We start from the raw sequence: 24,204 nt of genomic DNA, 5'->3' as shown, positions 1-24,204 counted from the left end.
GTATGTCTGTGTCTGAGTGTATGTCTGTGTCTGAGTGTGTGTGTCTGAGTGTGTGTCTGAGTGTATGTCTGTGTCTGAGTGTGTGTGTCCAAGTGTATGTCTGTGTCTGTCCGAGTGTGTCTGTGTCTGAGTGTGTGTCTGTGGCTGAGTGTGTGTCTGTGGCTGAGTGTGTGTCTGTGGCTGAGTGTGTGTCTGTGGCTGAGTGTGTGTCTGTGGCTGAGTGTGTGTCTGTGGCTGAGTGTGTGTCTGTGGCTGAGGTGTGTGTCTGTGGCTGAGTGTGTGTCTGTGGCTGAGTGTGTGTCTGTGGCTGAGTGTGTGTCTGTCTGAGTCTGAGTGTGTGTGTCCAAGTGTGTGTCTGTGTCTGTCTAAGTGTGTGTCTGTGTCTGTGTCTGTCTGAGTGTGTGTGTCCAAGTGTATGTCTGTGTGTGTCTGAGTGTGTGTGTCCAAGTGTGTGTCTGTCTGAGTGTGTGTGTGTTTAAGTGTCTGTCTGAGTGTCTGAGTGTGTGTGTGTGTGTGTCTGAGTGTGTGTGTGTGTGTGTGTGTGTGTGCATGACGAACTGCTAGAAAAACTAAAGTCATTTTCAAACAAGAGTAAATCTGGTAGTGTTTCTGCAGATCACTTGTGTTTATTTATTTCACCTTTATTTAACCAGGAAGGCAAGTTGAGAGCAAGTTCTCATTTACAATTGCGACCTGGCCAAGATAAAGCAAAGCAGTTCGACACATACAACAACAGAGTTACACATGGAGTAAAACAAACATACAGTCAATAATACAGTAGAAAAAATTAGTCTATATACAATGTGAGCAAATGAGGTGAGATAAGGGAGGTAAAGGCAAAAAAGGCCATGGTGGCAAAGTAAATACAATATAGCAAGTAAAACACTGGAATGGTAGATTTGCAGTGGAAGAATGTGTAAAGTAGAGATAGAAATAATGGGGTGTAAAGGAGCTAAATAAATAAATAAATACAGTAGGGGAAGAGGTAGTTGTTTGGGCTAAATTATAGATGGACTATGTACAGGTGCAGTAATCTGTGAGCTGCTCTGACAGCTGGTGCTTAAAGCTAGTGAGGGAGATAAGTGTTTCTAGTTATAGAGATTTTTTGCAGTTTGTTCCGGTCATTGGCCAGCAGAGAACTGGAAGGCGAGGTGGCCAAAGTAAGAATTGGTTTTGGGGTTGACCAGAAAGATATACCTGCTGGAGCGCGTGCTACAGGCGGGTGCTGCTATGGTGACCAGCGAGGTGAGATAAATGGGGGACTTTACCTAGCAGGGTCTTGTAGATGACCTGGAGCCAGTGGGTTTGGCGACGAGTATGAAGCGAGGGCCAGCCAACGAGAGCGTACAGGTCGCAGTGGTGGGTAGTTTATGGGGCTTTGGTGACAAAACGGAAGGCACTGTGATAGACTGCATCCAATTTGTTGAGTAGGGTATTGGAGACTATTTTGTAAATGACATCGCCAAAGTCGAGGATTGGTAGGATGGTCAGTTTTACGAGGGTATATTTGGCAGCATGAGTGAAGGAGGCTTTGTTGCGAAATAGGAAGCCAATTCTACATTTAACTTTGGATTGGAGATGTTTGATGTGAGTCTGGAAGGAGAGTTTACAGTCTAACCAGACAACTAGGTATTTGTTGTTGTCCACATATTCTTAGATAGAACCGTCCAGAGTAGTGCTGTTGGACGGGTGGGCAGGTGCAGGCAGCGATCGGTTGAAGAGCACGCTCCCGGATACGGGATTGCTCGACGCTAGAGGTTATAGCATAAATGACTTGAATTGGAAAATACATAATATGACTTGTCTGTATGTCTGTCTGTATGGTTAAAAAACTATACCGCTCCCGCGTCTAGCAAGGACTCCTCCCCCCCGAAGGCCCAACTTCCTGCCTTTATCCTAACACACTTACCACAGTACAATGAATGGGCAAGAGGGGGGGCCAAAAACTAAATTACACTAACAACAAATGAATATATCTCAATCAGGTAAATATAAATTATTAAAAAAGGTACGTACCTAATATTTCATCATATACATTAATATTTACACAAATATACATGGAGTTCTGTATGTTCTGTCTTTTATACAAATATGTCCAAATCGGCTCTAACAAGATGATTGTGGACTCCAGGACAAAGAGGACAGAGCACGCCCCCATTCTCATCGACGGGGCTGCAGTGGAGCAGGTTGAGAGCTTCAAGTTCCTTGGTGTCCACATCACCAACAAACTAACATGGTCCAAGCACACCAGGACAGTCGTGAAGCAGGCATGACAAAACCCATTCCCCCTTCAGTAGACTGAAAAGATTTGACATGGGTCCTCAGATCCTGAAATGGTTCTACAGCTGCACTATCGAGAGCATTCCATTTCTCACAACTGGTTGCATCACTGCCTGGAATGGCAACTGCTCCGCCTCCGACTGCAAGGCACTACAGAGGGTGGTGCGAACGGCCCGGTACATCACTGGGGCCAAGCTTCCTGCCATACCAGGCGGTGTCAGAGGAAGGCCCGAAAAATGGTCAAATACTCCAGCCACCCCAGTCATAAACTGTTCTCTCTACCACACGGCAAGCAGTACCGGAGCACCAAGTTTAGGTCCAAGAGGCTTCTAAACAGCTACTACCCTCAAGCCATAAGCCTCTCTTAAATATGAGAAACCACTAATAACAATCACAGCAAACAATTTCTCTACGGTTTTGGCCGTTGAGAATGTCCACTTTTGAGTGAATTTCTCCAAGGCACTGCAGATCCCTCCCAATGCCCTGATTGGACCTTCTGATACTATAGGTGATGGCACTTCCTGTTACAGGTCAAGGCACCACTGCAATGCAAAGTTCACTAGCCGATTGTCTGTCTGTCTGTCTGTCTGTCAGGATTGAGATGGGATCCTACAAGGGCCATGTGAGAGACATCTGCAGAACACCATATCTCGTTCTAGCAAAATAACAACAGCCAAATGATCTGGTCTCGCTGCCTCTTCTCGTCCTCCCACACAAACACCCAGTGCGTGTCTGTCTCTGCAGCCGTGCTGCTGATTCCATTAGCTCTAATCTGGTTTATTCCACATCAGCATCAATGTGCTGGGAGGCCAGTCAGGGAGTGACCTGCTGGGAAGTCAGCTGTCAGACTGAGGGTACGAAGCTCTCAACATGAACCAGACCTGGTCTGGGGAAAGGAGACAACACCCCACCAGACAACAAACAGAGAAGAGGAGGGAGAATAAGATTGTGTGTGTGTGTGTGTGTGTGTGATGCCAATTACTGTACAGTGTGGAGAGATATTTTATTCTATTCTGTTCTATTGAATCATTCTATTGAATCATTCTATTGAATCATTCTATTGAATCATTCTATTGAATCATTCTATTGAAGACTCAATAAGCAAACAATTACAGGACTGGAACACGATAAACAAAATCACAGACCCCCAGATACACAGGGAAATTCGATAAGTAAGCGGGATAACAATAAATTCAGTGGACAGGTAAGGGAACAAATAGAGAAACCGGATACAGTAATATTCCATTTCTCACAATGACATAATTGTCATGGACCAACTACCATATGCACTCCTGTCTTCACAGGAAATAACAACAATATTTCATTGATCGAGTTTCTTTGAATCAACGACAGTAATCATTAGTTATCATATTGGCTCATTAGAACTTTGAGGTTCTCTCAATTAGGGAGAGTTCAGTTGCTATGTGAAAAGGATTCTGAATATACTGTATTGCTGATCAATCAGACTTACTGTTCAAAATAGGAATGTTGATTCATCTTTCATCCCATCTGTCAGAAGTAAAGCGCATGGGGAGCCCTGGGGAGAGAGATGGCAGTCGAGTGAGTAAGTGAAAGAAAGGAGGAAGGAAGAGGAGAGAAGAGCGGGGAGAGAGGGAGCGGGGGAGAGCGGGGGAGAGCGAAGAGAGTGAGGAGAGCGGAGACAGAAGAGAGCGCGAGCGAGCGCGAGCGAGAAGAGAGCGCGAGCGAGAAAAGAGCGAGAAGAGAGCGAGAAGAGAGAGAAAGCGAGCGAGAAGAGAGAGAAAGCGAGCAAGAAGAGAGAGAGAAAGCGAGCAAGGAGAGAAGAGAGAAAGAGAGCGAGAAGAAAGCGAGAGCAAGAGCGTGAAGAAAGCGAGAAGAGAGCGGAGAGAAGAGAGCGAAGAGCAAAGAGAAGTGAGAGGAGAGAGCGGAGAGAGAAGAGAGCGAAGAGAAGAGAGAGCGGAGAGAAGAGAGAGCGGAGAGAAGAGAGAGCGGGGAGAAGAGAGAGCGGGGAGAGGAAAGAAGAGAGAGCAGAGAGCGGAGAGAAAAGCGGAGAGTAGAGAAGAGAAAGGAGAGAGCGGAGAGAGAGAAGAGAGCGAGACAAGAGCAGAGCAAGAGGAGAGCGGAGAGCGGAGCAAGAGGAGAGAGGAGAGCGGAGCAAGAGGAGAGAGGAGAGCGGAGAAAGAAGAGAGCGACAGCGAGCAAGAAGAGTGAGAGAGAAAGCGAGCGAGCGAGAGAAAGCGAGCGAGAGAGAGAAAGCGAGCGAGAGAGAGAAAGCGAGCGAGAGAAAGCGAGCGATAGAGAGAAAGCGAGCGAGAGAGAGAAAGCGAGCGAGAGAGAGAAAGCGAGCGAGAGAGAGCAAGCGAGCGAGCGAGAGAAAGCGAGAAGAAAGAGAAAGCGAGCGAGCGAGAAGAGAGAAAGCGAGCGAGCGAGAAGAGAGAAAGCGAGCGAGCGAGAAGAGAGAGAAAGCGAGCGAGCGAGAAGAGAGAGAAAGCGAGCGAGCAGAGAGAGAAAGCGAGCGAGCGAGAAGAGAGAGAAAGCGAGCGAGCGAGAAGAGAGAGAAAGCGAGCGAGCGAGAAGAGAGAGAAAGCGAGCGAGCGAGAAGAGAGAGAAAGCGAGCGAGCGAGAAGAGAGAGAAAGCGAGAGAGCGAGAAGAGAGAGAAAGCGAGCGAGCGAGAAGAGAGAGAAAGCGAGCGAGCGAGAAGAGAGAGAAAGCGAGCGAGAAGAGAGAGAAAGCGAGCGAGAAGAGAGAGAAAGCGAGCGAGAAGAGAGAGAAAGCGAGCGAGCGAGAAGAGAGAGAAAGCGAGCGAGCGAGAAGAGAGAGAAAGCGAGCGAGCGAGAAGAGAGAGAAAGCGAGCGAGCGAGAAGAGAGAGAAAGCGAGCGAGCGAGAAGAGAGAGAAAGCGAGCGAGAAGAGAGAGAAAGCGAGCGAGAAGAGAGAGAAAGCGAGCGAGCGAGAAGAGAGAGAAAGCGAGCGAGCGAGAAGAGAGAGAAAGCGAGCGAGCGAGAAGAGAGAGAAAGCGAGCGAGCGAGAAGAGAGAGAAGAGAGAGAAAGAGAGCGAGAAGAAAGCAAGAGCAAGAGAAGAAAGAGAGAGCGAGAAGAAAGCGAGAAGAGAGCAGAGCGAGAAGAGAGAGGAGAGAGAATAGAGCGGAGAGAGAATAGAGCGGAGAAGAGAGCAGACAGCAGTGAGAGAGAGAAGAGAGTGAGCGAGAGAGAGAGAGAGAGAGAGGGGGAGAGAGAAGAGAGAGAGAAGAGAGAGAGAAGAGAGAGAGAAGAGAGAGAGCAGAGAGAAGAGAGTGGTGAGAGAAGAGAGGAGAGAGTGGAGAGTGGAAAAGAGAGTGGAGAGCAAAGAGAAAAGAGCAAAATAAGAGAGAGGAGAGAGCGGAGAGAGCAGAGAGAAGAGAGAGCAGAGAGAGAAGAGAGAAAAGCAGAGAGAGAAGAGAAAAAACAGAGAAAGAAGAGAGGAGAGAACGGCGAGAGAGCAAGAAGAGGGGAGGGAGAGCGGAGGGAGAGAGAGCGGAGGGTGGGAGAAGCGGAGGGTGGGAGAAGAGTGAGGAGAGAGAAGAGAGCGGGGAGAGAGAAGAGAGCGGGGAGAGAGAGAGAGAGCGGGGAGAGAGAGAAGAGAGCGGGGAGAGAGAGAAGAGAGCGGGGAGAGAGAGAAGAGAGCGGGGAGAGAGAGAAGAGAGCGGGGAGAGAGAGAAGAGAGCGGGGAGAGAGAGAAGAGAGCGGGGAGAGAGAAGAGAGCGGGGAGAGAGAAGAGAGCGGGGAGAGAGGGAGAGAGAACGGAGGAAGAGAGGGCGAGAGAGAAGAGGGAGAGAGAGGAGAGAGCGGAGAGAGAGAAGAGAGGGAGAAGTGCATAGGGAAAGAGGGAGAGAGAGAAAAGGGCAGTTTGATTATTAACAACGGGTGGTGTTGCCTGCGTAGCTTAAACCCTACACACACAGGCGGTCACACGTCAAGCTCTTACACACACAGTTCCTCTCTCTTTCACACACACACACACATCTGCACAACTCATGAGCGAAGACGGGGGAGCCCATTTGTCATTCCTCTCCTGCAGCACTCCTCTCCTGCCTGCAGGGCTGTAGTAGCAGAGCTCTGCCCCTGGGACTGAATGGGGGCCAAAGGGAGAGCTGCCTGCCTAAGAGGAGGAGCCTAGTCTCAACATGAACCTTCTATGAAAAGGTGTTGGGAACTTTTCATGAACACCGCAAACTTTGAACTGTCACATTGTAGCCTTACCTCTTTCAACTCTGTCCTCCCCTGTCTGGGCTGCAAATGGCATTCCTCCACGTCAGGGAGAAGTATTCATTCATCATCAATACCATCTGCTTAAGACGTTTGCCCCTCTCTCTCCCTCTCCTTCCTCTCTCTCTCAAGCTCTCCTATCTCTTTCTCTCTCTCTCTCATTCCCCATGTATTCCTCTAATAACAGGAAGCCAATGCTTTCCATCTCTCAGTATGCTAAAGCCCTTCCGGGCAAATCACTCACCAGGGCAACAGCTTGAAATAATTTATCCTCTCTCTCCCTCTTTTCTCTCTCCCTCCTTAACCGCTGAGACTGAAGCACATTTGGGCAAATTGTGGGAGATTAATAGTTGTGACATTATCAAGGAAGAAATGGTACCCAAGACAAAAGAGTCGAGTGTCAGTGAGGTACGAAAAGGGTGAAATTATTCTAAAGTGGAACAAGATGACCGGCTTATTGCTCCTCTTCCTAAAGGAATTTTGGCCTCATTGATTATCTTTCAGTGATTCATCTTTTAGCGATTACCTTGGTGAGGCATCATGGGCCTGTCCTAACCACATACTGTAGATGATCTAGGCCGTGTCCCAAATGGCACCCTATTTGCCCATAGGCATGTGGTCAAAAGTGCACTATGTAGGAAATAGGGTGTCATTTGGGGGGGACACACCTAGTGATGGTGGGCAGACCGACCGAGAGGAGCTAGTCCTGTGGGCTGACCGACCGAGAGGAGCTAGTCCTGTGGGCTGACCGACCGAGAGGAGCTAGTCCTGTGGACTGACCGACCGAGAGGAGCTAGTCCTGTGGGCAGACCGACCGAGAGGAGCTAGTCCTGTGGGCAGACCGACCGAGAGGAGCTAGTCCTGTGGGCAGACCGACCGAGAGGAGCTAGTCCTGTGGGCAGACCGACCGAGAGGAGCTAGTCCTGTGGGCAGACCGACCGAGAGGAGCTAGTCCTGTGGGCAGACCGACCGAGAGGAGCTAGTCCTGTGGGCAGACCGACCGAGAGGAGCTAGTCCTGTGGGCAGACCGACCGAGAGGAGCTAGTCCTGTGGGCAGACCGACCGAGAGAAGCTAGTCCTGTGGGCTGACCGACCGTCCTGTGGGCTGACCGACCGAGAGGAGCTAGTCCTGTGGGCTGACCATGCTAGAGGACCTTTACATAGCTGATCACAGTGTGAGAAGAGGATATTCATATGTGAGAGCAGAGAGAGAATAGATGGAAACCTGGAACTAGTGTGAACAAGAGAGGGAACTCTGAAAAGTTACAGATGGGCGCCCACTCCGCCCAGGACTGAATCATGTGTGGTAAGTAGGTTAAAAGTCATCCCTGGTGTTAGTCCCATCAACCGGTGAGACACACAGAATCAGTTAAATCGGTGTGTGGGACCAGACTAGAGGAACTGGCAGGAGCTCCCTGCATTCCCTTCTCCCCCTGGGCTCAACCCGCTGTGGGCCCACCTCACTCGGTCAGTCCCACCTCATCACTCACCTCCAGCAGCTGGGCCCAAATTGCCCAATTTCCTGCTAGATAACTATCTAACCGGAGCTATCAGGTGTAGATAATATCATCCTCTATTTGCTAACACAGTGCTAAAATAGTTAAGATTCATGTGCAGTTGAGGAGCAAAAGAAGGGATATTTGAATGAAAATAGAATTCCTCAGAGAAAAAAAAACATTTTTCAAAGGAGCAGAGAGAAGACTAAACTGTTACAGTGCTAGACCTGAAACTCCAGTGCTGGAACTGGCTCAGACAAGGCTTACCAGTGGTGACCTAATGTCATACTCATATAGCTAGGTCTCACATGGGCTTATAGTACAGTAAAGGACATTGTCAAATATTATCCAAAACCAAAGCCATTCCAATCGAACATCAAAAGATTTTTCCACGTAAGCGTATGTTGACTATAACACGAGAATCGATAGCTTTCTGCTCATACTGTAAATCCCTCAACAGCATTTCCATTCATGTTCAAAAAAATTATGTGAGCACATCTACTCCTTCACTAGCCTCTTGACCATCTTCGGCAGATTTGTGATAACCCAAGAGACAAGGAGCAGAAAAGAAGTCAAGATCAAACTTCAGGCTGCCAGTCTCCTTTGTAACCTTTCATACATATACAGCACCAGTCAAACGTTTGGACACACCAACTTATTGAAGGATTTTTCTTTATTTTTACTATGTTCTACATTGTAGAATAATAGTGAAGACATCAAAACTATGAAATAACACATATGGAATCATGTAGTAACCAACAAAAAAATCTAAATATATTTGATATTCTTCAAAGTAGCCACCCTTTGCCTTAATGACAGCTTTGCACACTCTTGACATTCTCTCAACCAGCTTCACCTGGAATGTTTTTCCAACAGTCTTGAAGGAGTTCCCACATATGCTGAGCACTTGTTGGCTGCTTTTCCGTCACTCTGCGGTATGACTCATCCCAAACCATCTCAATTGGGCTAAGGTCAGGTGATTGTGGAGGCAAGGCTCTGATGCAGCACTCCATCACTCTCCTTTTCATTCAAATAGACCTTACACAGCCTGGAGGTGTATTGGGTCATTGTCCTGTTGAAAAACAAATGACAATCCCACTAAGTCAAACCAGATGGGATGGTATCACTGCAGACTACTGCCTTGAATTCTAAATAAATCACTGTCAGTGTCAACAACAAAGCACCATCAGACCTCCTCCGTGCATCACGGTGAGAACCACACATGCAGAGATCATCTGTTCACCTACACTGCATCTCACAAAGACAGCGGTTGGAACCAAATATCCCCACTAAAGAACTCATCAGACCAAAGGACAGATTACCAACGGTCTAATGTCCATTGCTCGTGTTTCTTGGCCCAAGCAAGTCTCTTCTTCTTATTGGTGTCCTTTAGTAGTGGTTTCTTTGCAGCAATTCGACCATGTAGACCTGATTCATGCAGTCTCCTCTGAACAGTTGATGTTGAGATGTGTCTGTTGCTTGAACTCTGAAGTAATTATTTTGGCTGAAATTTGTGAGGCTGGGAACTCTAATGGACTTATCCTCTGAAGCAGAGGTATCTCTGGGTCTTCCTTTCCTGTGGCGGTCCCCTCATGAGAGCCAGTTTCATCATAGCACTTGATGGTTGTTGTGACTGCATTTGAAGACACTTTCAAAGTTATTGTATTGACTGACCCTCATGTCTTAAAGTAATGGACTGTTGTTTCTCTTTGCTTATTTGAGTTGTCTTGCCATAATGGACTTGGTCTTTTACCAAATAGGGATATCTTCTGTATACCACAACCTACCTTGTCACAACAACTGACTGGCTCAAACGCATTAAGGAAAGAAATTCCACAAATGAACTTTTAACAAGGCACACCTGTTAATTGAAATGCATTCCAGGTGACTCCCTCATGAAGTTAGTTGAAAGAATGCCAAGAGTGTGCAAAGCTGTCATCAAGGCAAAGGGTGGCTACTTTGAAGAATCTCATGTATGTATGCATGTATGTATGTATGCAGTTGTAGTCATTTTTCAACCACAATTTCTTGTTAACAAACTATAGTTTTGGAAAGTTGGTTGGGACATCTGTTTTGTGCATGACACAAGCAATTTTTCCAACAATTGTTTACAGACAGATTATTCCACTTATAATTCACTGTATCACAATTCCAGTGGGTCAGAAGTTTACATACAATAAGTTGACTGTGCCTTTAAACAGCTTGGAAAATTCCAGAAAATGATGTCATGGCTTTAGAAGCTTCTGATAGGCTAATTGACATGATTTGAGTCAAATGGAGGTGTAACTGTGGATGCATTTCAAGGCCTACCTTCAAACACAGTGCCTCTTTGCTTGAAATCATGGGAAAATCAAAATAAATCAGCCAAGACCTCAGGAAAAAAAATTGTAGACCTCCACAAGTCTGGTTCATCCTTGGGAGCAATTTCCAAATGCCTGAAGGTACCATGTTCATCTATACAAACAATAATAAGCAAGTATAAACACCATGGGACCACGCAGCCGTCATACCGCTCAGGAAGGAGACGAATTCCGTCTCCTAGAGAAGAACGTACTGTCGTGCGAAAAGTGCAAATCAATCCCAGAACAGCGCCAAAGGACCTTGTGAAGATGCTGGAGGAAACAGGTACAAAAGTATCTATATCCACAGTAAAACGAGTCCTATATCTACACAACCTGAAAGGCCGCTCGGCAAGGAAGAAGCCACTGACTCCAAAACCACCATAAACAAAGCCAGACTACGGTTTGCAACTGCACATGGGAACAAAGATTGTCGTTTTTGGAGAAATGCCCTCTGGTCTGATGAAACAAAAATAGAACTGTTTGGCCATAATGACCATTTGGAGGAAAAAGGGGGAGGCTTGCAAGCCAAAGAACACCAACCCAGCTGTGAAGCACGGGGGTGGCAGCATCATGTTGTGGGGGTGCTTTGCTGCAGGAGGGACTGGTGGCCCTTCACAAAATAGATGGCTTCATGAGGAGGGTAAATTATGTGGATGTATTGAAGCAACATCAAGACATCAGTCAGGAAGTTAAAGCTTGGTCGCAAACGGACAATGACCCCAAGCATACTTCCAAAGTTGTGGCAAAATGGCTTAAGGACAACAAAGTCAAGGTATGGAGTGGCCATCACAAAGCCCTGACCTCAATCCTATAGAAAATGTGTGGGCAGAACTGAAAAAGCATGTGCGAGCAAGGAGGCCTGCAAACCTGACTCAGTTACACCAGCTCTGTCAGGAGGAATGGGCCAAAATTCACCCAACTTATTGTGGGAAGCTTGTGGAAGGCTACCCAAAACGTTTGACCCAAGTTAAACAATTTAAAGGCAATGCTACCAAATACTAATTGAGTGTATGTAAACTTCTGACCCACTAGGAATGTGATGAAATAAATAAAAGCTGAAATAAATCACTCTACTATTATTCTGACATTTCACATTCTTAAAATAAAAGTGTGATCCTAACTGACCTAAGACGGGGATTTTTTACTAGGATTAAATGTCAGGAATTGTGAAAAACTTTATTTAAATGTATTTGGCTAAGGTATGTAAACTTCCGACTTCAACTGTATATATTATATACACACACTTTTTTGGTTACTACATGATTTCAGAACGTTAAATGTCTTCTATTATTTTACAATGTAGAAAATAGTAGAAACAAAGAAAAACCCTTGAATGAGTAGGTGTGTCCAAACTTTTGACTGGTACTGTACATTATATACACTGCTCAAAAAAATAAAGGGAACACTAAAATAACACATCCTAGATCTGAATGAATGAAATATTCTTATTAAATACTTTTTTCTTTACATAGTTGAATGTGATGACAACAAAATCACACAAAAATTATCAATGGAAATCAAATTTATCAACCCATGGAGGTCTGGATTTGGAGTCACACTCAAAATTAAAGTGGAAAACCACACTACAGGCTGATCCAACTTTGATGTAATGTCCTTAAAACAAGTCAAAATGAGGCTCAGTAGTGTGTGTGGCCTCCACGTGCATGTATGACCGCCCTACAACGCCTGGGCATGCTCCTGATGAGGTGGCGGATGGTCTCCTGAAGGATCTCCTCCCAGACCTGGACTAAAGCATGCGCCAACTCCTGAACAGTCTGTGGTGCAACGTGGCGTTGGTGGATGGAGCGAGACATGATGTCCCAGATGTGCTCAATTGGATTCAGGTCTGGGGAACGGGCGGGCCAGTCCATAGCATCAATGCCTTCCTCTTGCAGGAACTGCTGACACACTCCAGCCACATGAGGTCTAGCATTGTCTTGCATTAGGAGGAACCCAGGGCCAACCGCACCAGCATGTGGTCTCACAAGGGGTCTGAGGATCTCATCTCGGTACCTAATACAGTCAGGCTACCTCTGGCGAGCACATGGAGGGCTGTGCGGCCCCCCAAAGAAATGCCACCCCACACCATGACTGACCCACCGCCAAACCGGTCATGCTGGAGGATGTTGCAGGCAGCAGAACGTTTTCCACGGCGTCTCCAGACTGTCACATGTGCTCAGTGTGAACCTGCTTTCATCTGTGAAGAGCACAAGGCGCCAGTGGCGAATTTGCCAATCTTGGTGTTCCCTGGCAAATGCCAAACGTCCTGCACGGTGTTGGGCTGTAAGCACAACTCCCACCTGTGGACGTCGGGCCCTCATACCACCCTCATGGAGTCTGTTTCTGACCGTTTGAGCAGACACATGCACATTTGTGGCCTGCTGGAGGTCATTTTGCAGGGCTCTGGCAGTGCTCCTCCTTGCACAAAGGCGGAGGTAGCGGTCCTGCTGCTGGGTTGTTGCCCTCCTACGGCCTCCTCCAGGTCTCCTGATGTACTGGCCTGTCTCCTGGTAGCGCCTCCATGCTCTGGACACTACGCTGACAGACACAGCAAACCTTCTTGCCACAGCTCGCATTGATGTGCCATCCTGGATGAGCTGCACTACCTGAGCCACTTGTGTGAGTTGTAGACTCAGTCTCATGCTACCACTAGAGTGAAAGCACCGCCAGCATTCAAAAGTGACCAAAACATCAGCCAGGAAGCATAGGAACTGAGAAGTGGTCTGTGGTCCCCACCTGCAGAACCACTCCTTTATTGGGGGTGTCTTGCTAATTGCCTATCATTTCCACCTGTTGTCTATTCCATTTGCACAACAGCATGTGAAATTTATTGTCAATCAGTGTTGCTTCCTAAGTGGACAGTTTGATTTCACAGAAGTGTGATTGACTTGGAGTTACATTGTGTTGTTTAAGTGTTCCCTTTATTTTTTGAGCAGTGTATTATAGACACAAAGGCAGTGTGTTGTATTGTTCTACTTCAGTTTAATTCTCCATCAACTTGGAATTCTATGTTGTCTCCCCTGAGGAGTTCTACCCAGTGTGTGTACAGAGATAAAGCGCTAGAGGGGGGGGGGTGGAAATCAAGAGGTGTCAAGAGTCCAACTCATCCTCGTTACAGTGCCAAAGAAAAAAAGTGCGACAAAATGAAAGCCATCTGTGGATCACACACGATGTGACAGTCAGTCTCTTTTTTCCCCTCAGCTTCTCCATATCCCGGATAATGTATGCTAAATCGGGTTATCTTTGATTAGCCGCCTGTGGAAATTAGATCTAGAATATTTACCATGTGTAGATCCAGATAATTATTGGCTTTAAAACCCATCTTTGTTGTCGGGAATATCAAGCTTCAGACATCAAACAGCCAGACTGCATTCTGCAGAACAGACAAGTTCTTCTACTCTCTACTGCAACCCAGCCAGAGACATGTAGCTCGCTAGACTCCTGCATCAACCGCGTCGCCGAACGTGCTAGCCTTGCAGGGCCACGTTCAGTAGGAAAACGTTGTGGAACATTGCAGATAGAAATGTAATGAATGACGCCGACATGATTCCTTACTCTACATGTTAGGGAGGCATGTTTCTTTTACATAACAGATTTATAAATCAGAAAGTTCCACAACATTGTGCCCTGCTGAACCACCCCAAAGTTTACTCATTAAAGAGAGCTCAGAATTTCTTCCCCTATTGGCTGGGCTTACTTCCTGTCATTACAGAGAAGGAGGTTTGGCTGCAGGGTCCAAGTATGGGTAACTGCATACTTGGAGTTGCCACGTTCACATGCTAGTCAGAACTAGGAAACTCTGAAATGTCCGACATGCTGATTCATTGAACGCGGAAGGTATATAACTAGCTTTTCTAACTTTTCAGTGTCTGAAAGTGGGCGTGGCAAAAGAAGAGGGTGGATCAACAGAGATGGGTGTAACATCAGCGGGTGGATCAACAGCGATGGGTGTAACATCAGCGGGTGGATCAACAGCGATGGGTGTAACATCAGCGGGTGGATCAACAGCGATGGGTGTAACATCAGCGGGTGGATCAACAGCGATGGGTGTAACATCAGCGGGTGGATCAACAGCGATGGGTGTAACATCAGCGGGTGGATCAACAGCGATGGGTGTAACATCAGCGGGTGGACAAACAGCGATGGGTGTAACATCAGCGGGTGGACCAACAGAGATGGGTGTAACATCAGCGGGTGGACCAACAGAGATGGGTGAAACATCAGTGGGTGGATCAACAGAGATGGTTGAAACATAAGCTCTCCATTACTGGTTACACCGGCTATAACCAGGTGCACCGTGGGTCAGCTTAATGTTTACATAGCAGGTTAAGAGGACTAACATAGCGGGTTAAGAGAACTAACATAGCGGGTTAAGAGGACTAACATAGCAGGTTAAGAGGACTAACATAGCAGGTTAAGAGGACTAACATAGCAGGTTAAGAGGACTAACATAGCAGGTTAAGAGGACTAACATAGCGGGTTAAGAGGACTAACATAGCGGGTTAAGAGAACTAACATAGCAGGTTAAGAGAACTAACATAGCGGGTTAAGAGAACTAACATAGCGGGTTAAGAGAACTAACATAGCGGGTTAAGAGAACTAACATAGCGGGTTAAGAGAACTAACATAGCGGGTTAAGAGAACTAACATAGCGGGTTAAGAGAACTAACATAGCGGGTTAAGAGAACTAACATAGCGGGTTAAGAGAACTAACATAGCGGGTTAAGAGAACTAACATAGCGGGTTAAGAGTTAGGCTTAGCAAAAATGCTACAGTTGTCAAGAATTGACTCATCGTGTAGCCCAATCAGCCATGCAAAACGGTCTTGAGTGACAACAAATCTGCCCAATTAGCTGATTCGCTTCCCATACACCCTCTTTTGTTGATCCTCCCACTTCTGTTGACACGCCCACTTTGACACACTCCATATAAGCAGTTACCCATAACTCAGACCTGGACTCAGGTTGTGTCCAAAATAGCACCCTTTTCCCTACATAGTGCACTAGCTTTGACCAGGCCCATAAGGCTCTCGTTAAAAGTAGTGCACTATATAGGAAATAGGGTGCCATTAGAGATGCACACAGCCAAATACTCAGCAGGTGTTACACCTGAGATGGGCAACTGGTGGCCCTTTACCAGGCCTGCGGACACAACATTTTTGAAACAGAGTAGGGGTCTCAATTTAGAGATAGAATACACAACGTGTGAAATGTGGTTGTGCATCAGCAGTTTCTCTTGTTATGTCAGTTGTTATGTCAGTCACTCATGTCAGCTAACATTAAGATTCATTTACAATCTAGTGGCCAGCTATCTTAACGTATAGTAATCATGGTTGAATTACAGACCGGGGGGCTCCCATTGATTTTGTTAGTCACTCTCAGTCAGATATATTAAAAACTCCAAACACCTCTATCCACCACCCTATGGCAAATGAGTAGAATTGCAGGGTATTGGCTTTAAAACCGCACATCTTTATCTCTGCCCCATGGCAAATGAGTAGAAATGTATGAAATTGGCTTTAAAACCACACATCTTTCTCTCTGCCCCATGGCAAATGAGTAGAAATGTATGAAATTGGCTTTAAAACCGCACATCTTTATCTCTGCCCCATGGCAAATGAGTAGAAATGTATGAAATTGGCTTTAAAACCACACATCTTTCTCTCTGCCCCATGGCAAATGAGTAGAAATGTATGAAATTGGCTTTAAAACCGCACATCTTTCTCTCTGCCCCATGGCAAATGAGTAGAAATGCATGAAATTGGCTTTAAAACTGCACATCTTTCTCTCTACCCCATGGCAAATGAGTAGAAATGCATGAAATAGATTTTTAAATTGCCAAATCTGCCCCCCCATGATGAATTCAAATTTTGTGGCCCCACCCCCCATCAAACATTCTTAGAACTATTGATGACCCCGAATGTGCTGAAAGATGTTTACATGGCTCGTTCGGTTAGATCTTTAAAAGATCCTTTCTCTCTAAAAAAATATATATGTCTTCCTGTATTATACTTCTACTGAAATGTTAATTATATTCTAATGAGCCATTTGACTTCATGTTCGTATTCTTCTCTTTTATTATGTCTTATTGTTGTTGCGTTGTCGAGAAGGAACCTGTAAAGAAGCATTTCGATTGGACAGTGTGTCTACCATGTGTATCCTGGACTAATACAACTCAAAACTCTACGGAGAGAAACCATAAGCCACATGAGTGGAAAGTTCCATTTTGTTACAGTAACGTTATAATTATTGTGTAGTCTTGAAAGGAATATTTAAAAAAGTGTTCTTTCAAAATGACAAAGTAGGACATGAACTTAAGAACTTGATCATGTCCCTTATCTGATTCTCAGGTTGATGAACAGTTATTTGATTGTCTGGTAGAATCCAGGAACTCAGTTAATTACAGTCAAAAGGCCATTCGTTTACACCTCGCCCTGTGGCAACAGAGCTCTTTTGAAGTCACACCATAGTCAAACAGGTACAAATCACACGGACAGCCTAGATGGGTGTGTGTTCCTGCCTGCTGCTTTGTCATTTAAACAGAAGGATAGTAGTTCAGATTTCCTTCAATAAACCTGCTATTCTTGGCTTCTGGCTTTCCTCCCGTACCAAAATGTGAACAGAATTCAGCACTCACATCAAAAGCCTCCTGAGACATCAGATGATGTCAGGGGATCCATAGTAACACACCACAGACACAGCATGGAACTGTTTAGGGTTTTGGACAATTCCCATGTCTTAAACCAAATGACACAGTCAATTGAAACAGTGAACTGATTTGTGGATCCGTAATGTTTTTTCCCAATTAAGCTGGCTTTCATCTAAGACGCCTTAAATAGTAGACAACTACCCTCACAATGCCACAGTGTCTCATTTCTGACACACACACACATCTGCTCATATACTTCCCTTGTTCATATTTGCTGACTGTTTTCCTGCTTGGTCCCAAGGCGATAGAGCTCACGCAGAGAGAAGAGGTAAGAATTGGACACATATTGCCATATGGTCAAACACTCCTCAGACATACGCTTGTCATAATCCACACTGACAGACAGCTGGGCCTGGTTATAGACTCAGAGAGAGGGGAGGGGGAGGGGGGCGACTATACAGTAAGGGGCTTTATTTGGTTTGAGTTCTTTTCTCTCCTTTCTTCTGTGTATTAGGCACTATTACTTCCAGCCTTGACTCATAGAGGCATGGAATATCCAGTGCTGTACGATAGACTAGAGCCCTGTCCAGGGGGTGTACTGGTACATCAAGCTGCCTCACACTACACAGACAGGAGATAGACTAGTGTCCTGTCCAGGAGGTGTACTGGTACATCAAGCTGTCTGTCTCACTACACAGACAGGAGATAGACTAGAGCCCTGTCCAGGGGGTGTACTGGTACATCAAGCTGCCTCACACTACAGAAACAGGACATCAGCTCCAAGCCAAGGCTGTTGCAAGGCTACGTATGATAGACTTGCTGCCACTGTATTCATCATGATGGCAATGAGAGGCTTTAGTCCCATCTTGATTCAAGTTAATGAGAGTCTTTTTACGCACCATTTGTTACATGGAGATGCTATACGAGGCAATCAGGGAACGGGATCTCATTCCTCATCAGCAGTTGTGTATATAACAGTGTGTATAGCTCACCCTGTTTTTATCTCGCTAAACTAACTGCATAGTGAATGTGTTACACAAAGGGAGCCAAGCACTGCTGTTGTGTCTATCCACATCTCCCCGACCCCACGGTTCCTAAACATAGTAGTTCAATGACAGAGGCTATTATGGCAAAGTCCCAGATCAGGCCACCATATGTCTTACAGGGCTCTGTTTGACCAAACCTAACGATGGTCAATCTAAGAGCAGGCGGTTGTCCTATAGGCTCAGGGGTGTGACAGAAATATTGTTTCTATTTTCACTATCACAATTAAATCGGCGCATTTGCTAATGTTTAGGTCAAAAGGGGCCTGATTTTGAGTTGTGTGGTGTGTCGAGGCTTGGCCTCTCACTGGCCAATCAGAATGTGTGGTGTGTCGAGGCTTGGCCTCTCACTGGCCAATCAGAACGTGCTTCATGGCGAAATATGCAATTGCTTCAAGTTTTATATTTACGGTGTTTTATGTAATGCCTTGGAATCAACTCCAATTCCAATGTCAGTCTGTTATAGTTAGTTCAATGGCTTACAGAAATTAAATAACAAAATGTAGACCTATCTTTGCTAAGTAGGTTAACTTGAACCCATTTGCAGCCCACATTGTTCTATGTTCTTGTATGTAATTCAATAGCATTCACACTGGTATAGGGGCTAGGCCTACTATGTAAGATTACATTATTTATTGATGAAAACAGAACGAATAATTATAATCAAAATAAAAACCTTATTGTTTTCAATAGGCTGTCACACCATAATTTCTCCCCGTGGGCATATCATATTAAAACAGCGTAGGGTTTTACCCACATCCCAAACTTTTCACAGTTACTGGACAAAGATCCTATATTAACTCAAAAGAGAGAATGTCCTCTCACCGTTGTACTGCTCCCAAACAGGCCTAGGTTTAATGAACATAATCAGAACCATCTTACAGATAAGATCACATTCACACATCTCTCAAATTGCATCGCAAGCGCACCACGGACGTTGTCACCATGAAACCAGAAATGTGAATTGTTTTAATAAGTTTGGTTGCAATAAAATTCTATGAAATACAGGCACATTTTTTGGGGGGGGTGGGGGGGGGGGTTAACAACGACAATAACGACATGTCAAATGTAATGATATCATAAAACTGCCAAAATAAAAACAAAGACATTCATTGCTGTTGAACCAGAATTGGTTACAGTAGACCTAAGGGAGGGCTTGGGTTTTGAACATATAAAATGGAAAGCCCTTTATACAGGTTTCATGATGGGCATGGACACGTAACCTACATGATGGAGGGGGGGGGGGGGGGGTTATGCACATCCAGAACAGGACCAGCATGGCTAAAATAATGTGGGTCTGCCTACAATGCAGAGATTTTAAAAAAGGAATGTCATCTCACTGTTTTAACCTGATATTTTTGTACAATTTTGGTGATTACGATTTTTTTTCCATGCAGTCTCAGGAGCCAAACCTTTTTTTTTCAACAGTTTTGACTACTTGCAATTGCATTGGACAGACAAAGAAAAAGGTTTCATTGAGAGGAGGGGTAGACTATGCTTGGTTTTTAGTCAAATAAAACTAAATGGGGAAAAAGCATTCATTTTTTATGTTTCTAAATACGAAGCACACAGGCACCAAAAGCACATTAGGCTACTCTTGTTCCATGTCCATATGGGCACAATGCGTCACGGCTGGATAGACTGCGTTTCTGCAGTCAAAGTTAATGTCATAACGAACTGTGTTACCGCTAAAACCAGCTTTTGGTTGGTCTTAAATATCCCCATCAGCGCTGCCTGAAATTAGCACTTTGGATCATGTTAAGGACATACCTCAAATATTTTCACCCCACCCATCTGAGCTGAGATAAGACGGGTCAATTGCCGAACCTGGCGTTAGGGCTGGAAAATGCCAGTGCCCCAGTTTAAATGGCGAAATTGCAAACTAACATAATTTTGACACTAGCGTCACCTTAACACCAGGCAAAAATAGAGCTCATATACGACCCTAGTGGCCCTGGTCAAAACGACCCTAATGGTTGTCCTATGGTTATTTTGAATATGACCTTGAACCTTCCCACAACTTTCTGGGAATGTTGCAGGATAGTAGGTTGGATTTGGAACATTCTCAACACATTGAAGGAATTTTACAACCAAAAAATATATAATTTCTTGGCATTTCAATACTTTAACAGGATGTTTCCTAAAAGTTCATGCATCGTTACATGTCATTACATTTTTGGTAGTGTTCTAGGAACGTTCTCTAAATGGTTTGACATTGGCAATGTTGTCAAATAGTTCCAAAAACATAAATGAAAAAGGTTTTCTGTGGGAATTTCAGTACTTCCTCATAATGTTTCCTACAGGTTTCCTCATGATTATATTTAAAGTCATGTTCTCAAATTGTTCAGAGAACTTTAAGAAACAATGTTCTTCTGTGGGAATTTCAGTACTTCCTCAGAACATTCCACACAAGTTCCCATGTGGTTGTATTTAATGCTATATTTTTACTATATTCTGGGACCGTTTTCAAAAATGGTGTGACTTAAGCAATGTTCTAAGAATGTAGGAAAGGGGGGAAACCTAGTCAGAATGATTTCAACTGAGATGTGTCTTCCACATTCAACCCAACCCCTCTGAATCAGAGAGGTGCGGGGGGACTGCCTTAATCGACATCCACGTCATCTGCTCCCGGGTATGGTTATTTTTTATATCAGTTCTTGGCAATATTTTAGGAATGTTCTAAAAAAATATATATAATTATATAAACAAGCTGTTAATTCCGTTCTCAGAACATGAAGAAAACTTTAGTAACTTTCAGATTACATTCTAAAAACATACTGTATATGTAACCGATGTGAAATGGCTAGCTAGTTAGCGGTGGTGCGCGCTAATAGCGTTTCGATCGGTGATGTCACTCGCTCTGAGACCTTTAAGTAGTGGTTCCCCTTGCCCTGCAAGGGCCGCGGCTTTTGTGGAGCGATGGGTAACGATGCTTCGAGGGTGACTGTTGATGTGTGCAGAGGGTCCCTGGTTCGGGGCGAGGAGAGGGACTGAAGCTATACTGTTACATATTGTAATGAAACAGCAGGGAGCAGGTCTCGAACGCTCGACCTTCGAGCCCGAGGTCCGGCGCCCCATCGACTGTGCCGCAAAAGCATTTCCGTGCTTATAAACCCAAGGTCGTTACACTATAGACAGGTTGGCTGACAACATCGCAAAGATTATGTGTGCGCATTGATGTGGCCTGAAGGCATGAGTTGTTATGCTTCTGAACGGTGTTCGTAACGTTCAGAAAACGCTCTAATAACGTTATTTTAAAAAACATATACTTGCCTTTCTCAGCGTAAAACAAACATTTTGTTAAGTGTGTTCAGGTGTGTTAACCGTGCCCACTAATTGGCCACACCTGATCTTAATGAGTGCTTGTTTCCTTTGAAATGGGGTCTGTTAGACTAAAATGCAAGTAAATTACCATTTAATTTCTATCACGAAACCTGTTACGCTTCAGTCAATAGAAGAAAAAAAACACTTTCAATAACTATAAAATTTCCACAAGATTTAGAGAATGTTCTCAGAGTGTCATTTCATTAACTTCCAATAACCAAATCATTTCCTCTCTCAGAGCGTTAATAAAACCTCCCAGAAAAACTTTCAAGGAACCAGAGTAAAACGTTCTCAGATCCTCCCTTAAAACGTTCTCAGATCCTCCCTTAAAACGTTCTCAGATCCTCCCTTAAAACGTTCTCAGATCCTCCCTGCAACATAAAAAAAAAATCAACATTCCCAGAACAGGCAAAATGTTCACTTCTGTTCTCAGAATGTTTGAAAAACGTAATGTTTTACTTGTCAAACACATATGTTCCAACAACTTCCAAGGAACCAAATGTGCTAGCTGAGATGTGCTGCAACCTGGTCTCAGACCATTTTGTATTATTCTGTATGTAAAGCCAACAACACAATTGAGTATACTTTACGTTTCTTACGGTATATATTCATTTCTGGATGTCCATCATCAATTACTTCTAATATGCTACGAATTTGCAAAACGTTTCACATGTTGTGAATCTGCAAAATGTACAATATGTTACGAACTTGCACAACATATGATATGTTACGAAATCCAATTTGTTTGGCTAATGTTAGCTAGATGGCTAGGTGACTAACGCTAATGTTAGCTAGATGGCTAGGTGACTAACGCTAATGTTAGCTAGATGGCTAGGTGACTAACGCTAATGTTAGCTAGCTGGCTAACTTTGGCTAGGCTAGGGGTTAAGGTTAGGAGTTAGGTTAAAGGGTTAGGGTTCGCTAAAAGGTTATGGTTGCTACATGCTCGTGTTATACACCCAACCAACCACCCTCTTTTTGTTAGCCTTAAAGGACAATTCCACCCAAAAAAAGATTAGTCCGTTGTTGATATAGTCCCAAAATGTTTTGCATGTCAGCTATCAAATTTAAGATATGTATCTTTTAAGATACAGAAAAATCACCTGTATAATGCCTTTTGCATCATATGTTGAAAACATTGTTTCTGACAAGCAAAACATTTTGGGACTTTATCAACAATGGATTAATGAAACAACTACACAAATATAGCTTTTGTTTGGAATTTTCCTTTAATTAAGGATCCAACCCTTTTTTCCCAATTTGCTCCTAAAATGACATCCCCAAATCTAACTGCCTGTAGCCCAGGCCCTGAAGCAGGGATATGCATATTATTGGTATCATTTGAAAGGAAACACTATGAGGTTTGTGTAAATGTGAAAGGAATGTAGGACAATATAACACAATAGATCAGGTACAGGATAATACAAAGGAGAAAAAAAAAGTTATTTTGTATTTTTTGTACCAACATCTTTGAAATGCAAGAGAAAGGCCATAATGTATTATTCCTGCTAGATGGCAGTAGTGCATGTGTACCATTTTAGACTGATCTGTATTTCTGTTCAAAATGTTGTATCAAGACTGCCCAAATGTGCCTAATTTGTTTATTAATAACGTTATGTTCAAAACTGTGCATTCTCCTCAAACAATAGCACGGTATTCTTTCACTGTAATAGCTACTGTAAATTGGACAGTGCAGTTTGATTAACAAGAATTTAAGCTTTTTGCCAATATCAGATATATCTATGTCCTGGGAAATGTTGTTACTTACAACCTCATCCTAATCGCATTAGCCTACGTTAGCGCAACAGTCCCATGGACAGGACACCGATCCCAAAGTTATTAAGTGTATAATCTTCTGTAACCATACAAATTGCAACATGCCATACTAATTTTACGTTCACAATGTTAAGTTTAGTCTATGAGACCAGGCTGTGTGAAAAGCAACATGCCATACTAATTTGATAACACGGATTTACGTTCACAATATTACATTTAGTCTATGAGACCAGGCTGTGTGAAAAGCCTCATTTTAGTTGCATTATATATAGAGCTCTGGAGATGTCATTGTAAACTACTGGATATCTGAAACGCCATCAAAAAGTGTTATAGCCACAAAGTGTCTCAAACTGGGAGGGTAGGCTACATTTCTTGATTGTGTAAAATGCCAACTACTCAACTCCCGTGACTAAATAAACATGTTTTGCTGTTCTACCTGTGATTATCGCAGTACATTTCAGACTGATGAAGGCAGCAATTCGACTGTTCGAAATTGAAAAGCCTCCAGCTCACAAAGTAATTCAACTTTCTAGACCACATTTTTTGTTCTCACCTTACTCTCAGAATGACAGAACACTTTTGTAGTCAGCACCTCGGGAATCCACTACAGATGATACTCTTCCCAACACTAGAGGACCCGACCGTCCGTCTTTCCGTTCTGCAGTTGTCTCACGTTCGCATTTTTGAGTCAACAACCTCTCTACCTTGCCTCTCAAAAAAGCGTTACACTTCTTAAGAAATGCTCCGTTCCTTCGCTCCAACTACCGACGTCTTGAAGAATTGCAGTTCAGAAAACAGCTTTTAAATTAAGCATTGTTAATGGTTCTCAAACCTCTACTCGGGGACCCCCAGACGTTTCACAATTTTGTTGTAGCTTTAACTAGCACACCTGATTCTCCTTGCTGATTGGTTGACAAGTTGAATGAGGAGTGGTAGCTCTGAAATAGATCAAATACATATGGAACGGCTGGGGGTCAACGCTACCTTGGCATTGAAGTAACCAATATAATCCATGTGTGCCAGTGGAACAGTCATGACATGTGGATCTCAGATTTAAAAATACAAATGACT

At 44.3% G+C, this 24,204-nt stretch overlaps 1 protein-coding gene across 2 annotated transcripts in view; it reads right to left on the bottom strand.

Moving 5' to 3' along the window:
- The window catches only part of bmpr1ba (bone morphogenetic protein receptor, type IBa), a 154,414-nt gene extending 130,350 nt beyond the window's left edge, over nt 1-24,064 (bottom strand). The window contains exons 1-2 of one of the 2 annotated variants that reach the window (XM_031817167.1): nt 23,687-24,017; nt 3,752-3,817 (exon numbers count right to left, since the gene is read on the bottom strand). The gene's annotated coding sequence lies outside the window, so the exon portion shown is untranslated. Of the gene's footprint in view, nt 1-3,751; nt 3,818-23,686 lie in introns of both variants that reach the window. The other variant, XM_031817168.1, reaches the window with a different exon arrangement.
- Nucleotides 24,065-24,204: the final 140 nt, after the last annotated feature.

This window comes from Oncorhynchus kisutch, linkage group LG3 (genome assembly GCF_002021735.2).
Source record: "Oncorhynchus kisutch isolate 150728-3 linkage group LG3, Okis_V2, whole genome shotgun sequence".
Taxonomy (NCBI): Eukaryota; Metazoa; Chordata; class Actinopteri; order Salmoniformes; family Salmonidae; genus Oncorhynchus; species Oncorhynchus kisutch.
This window is presented reverse-complemented; position numbering and strand designations above follow the sequence as displayed.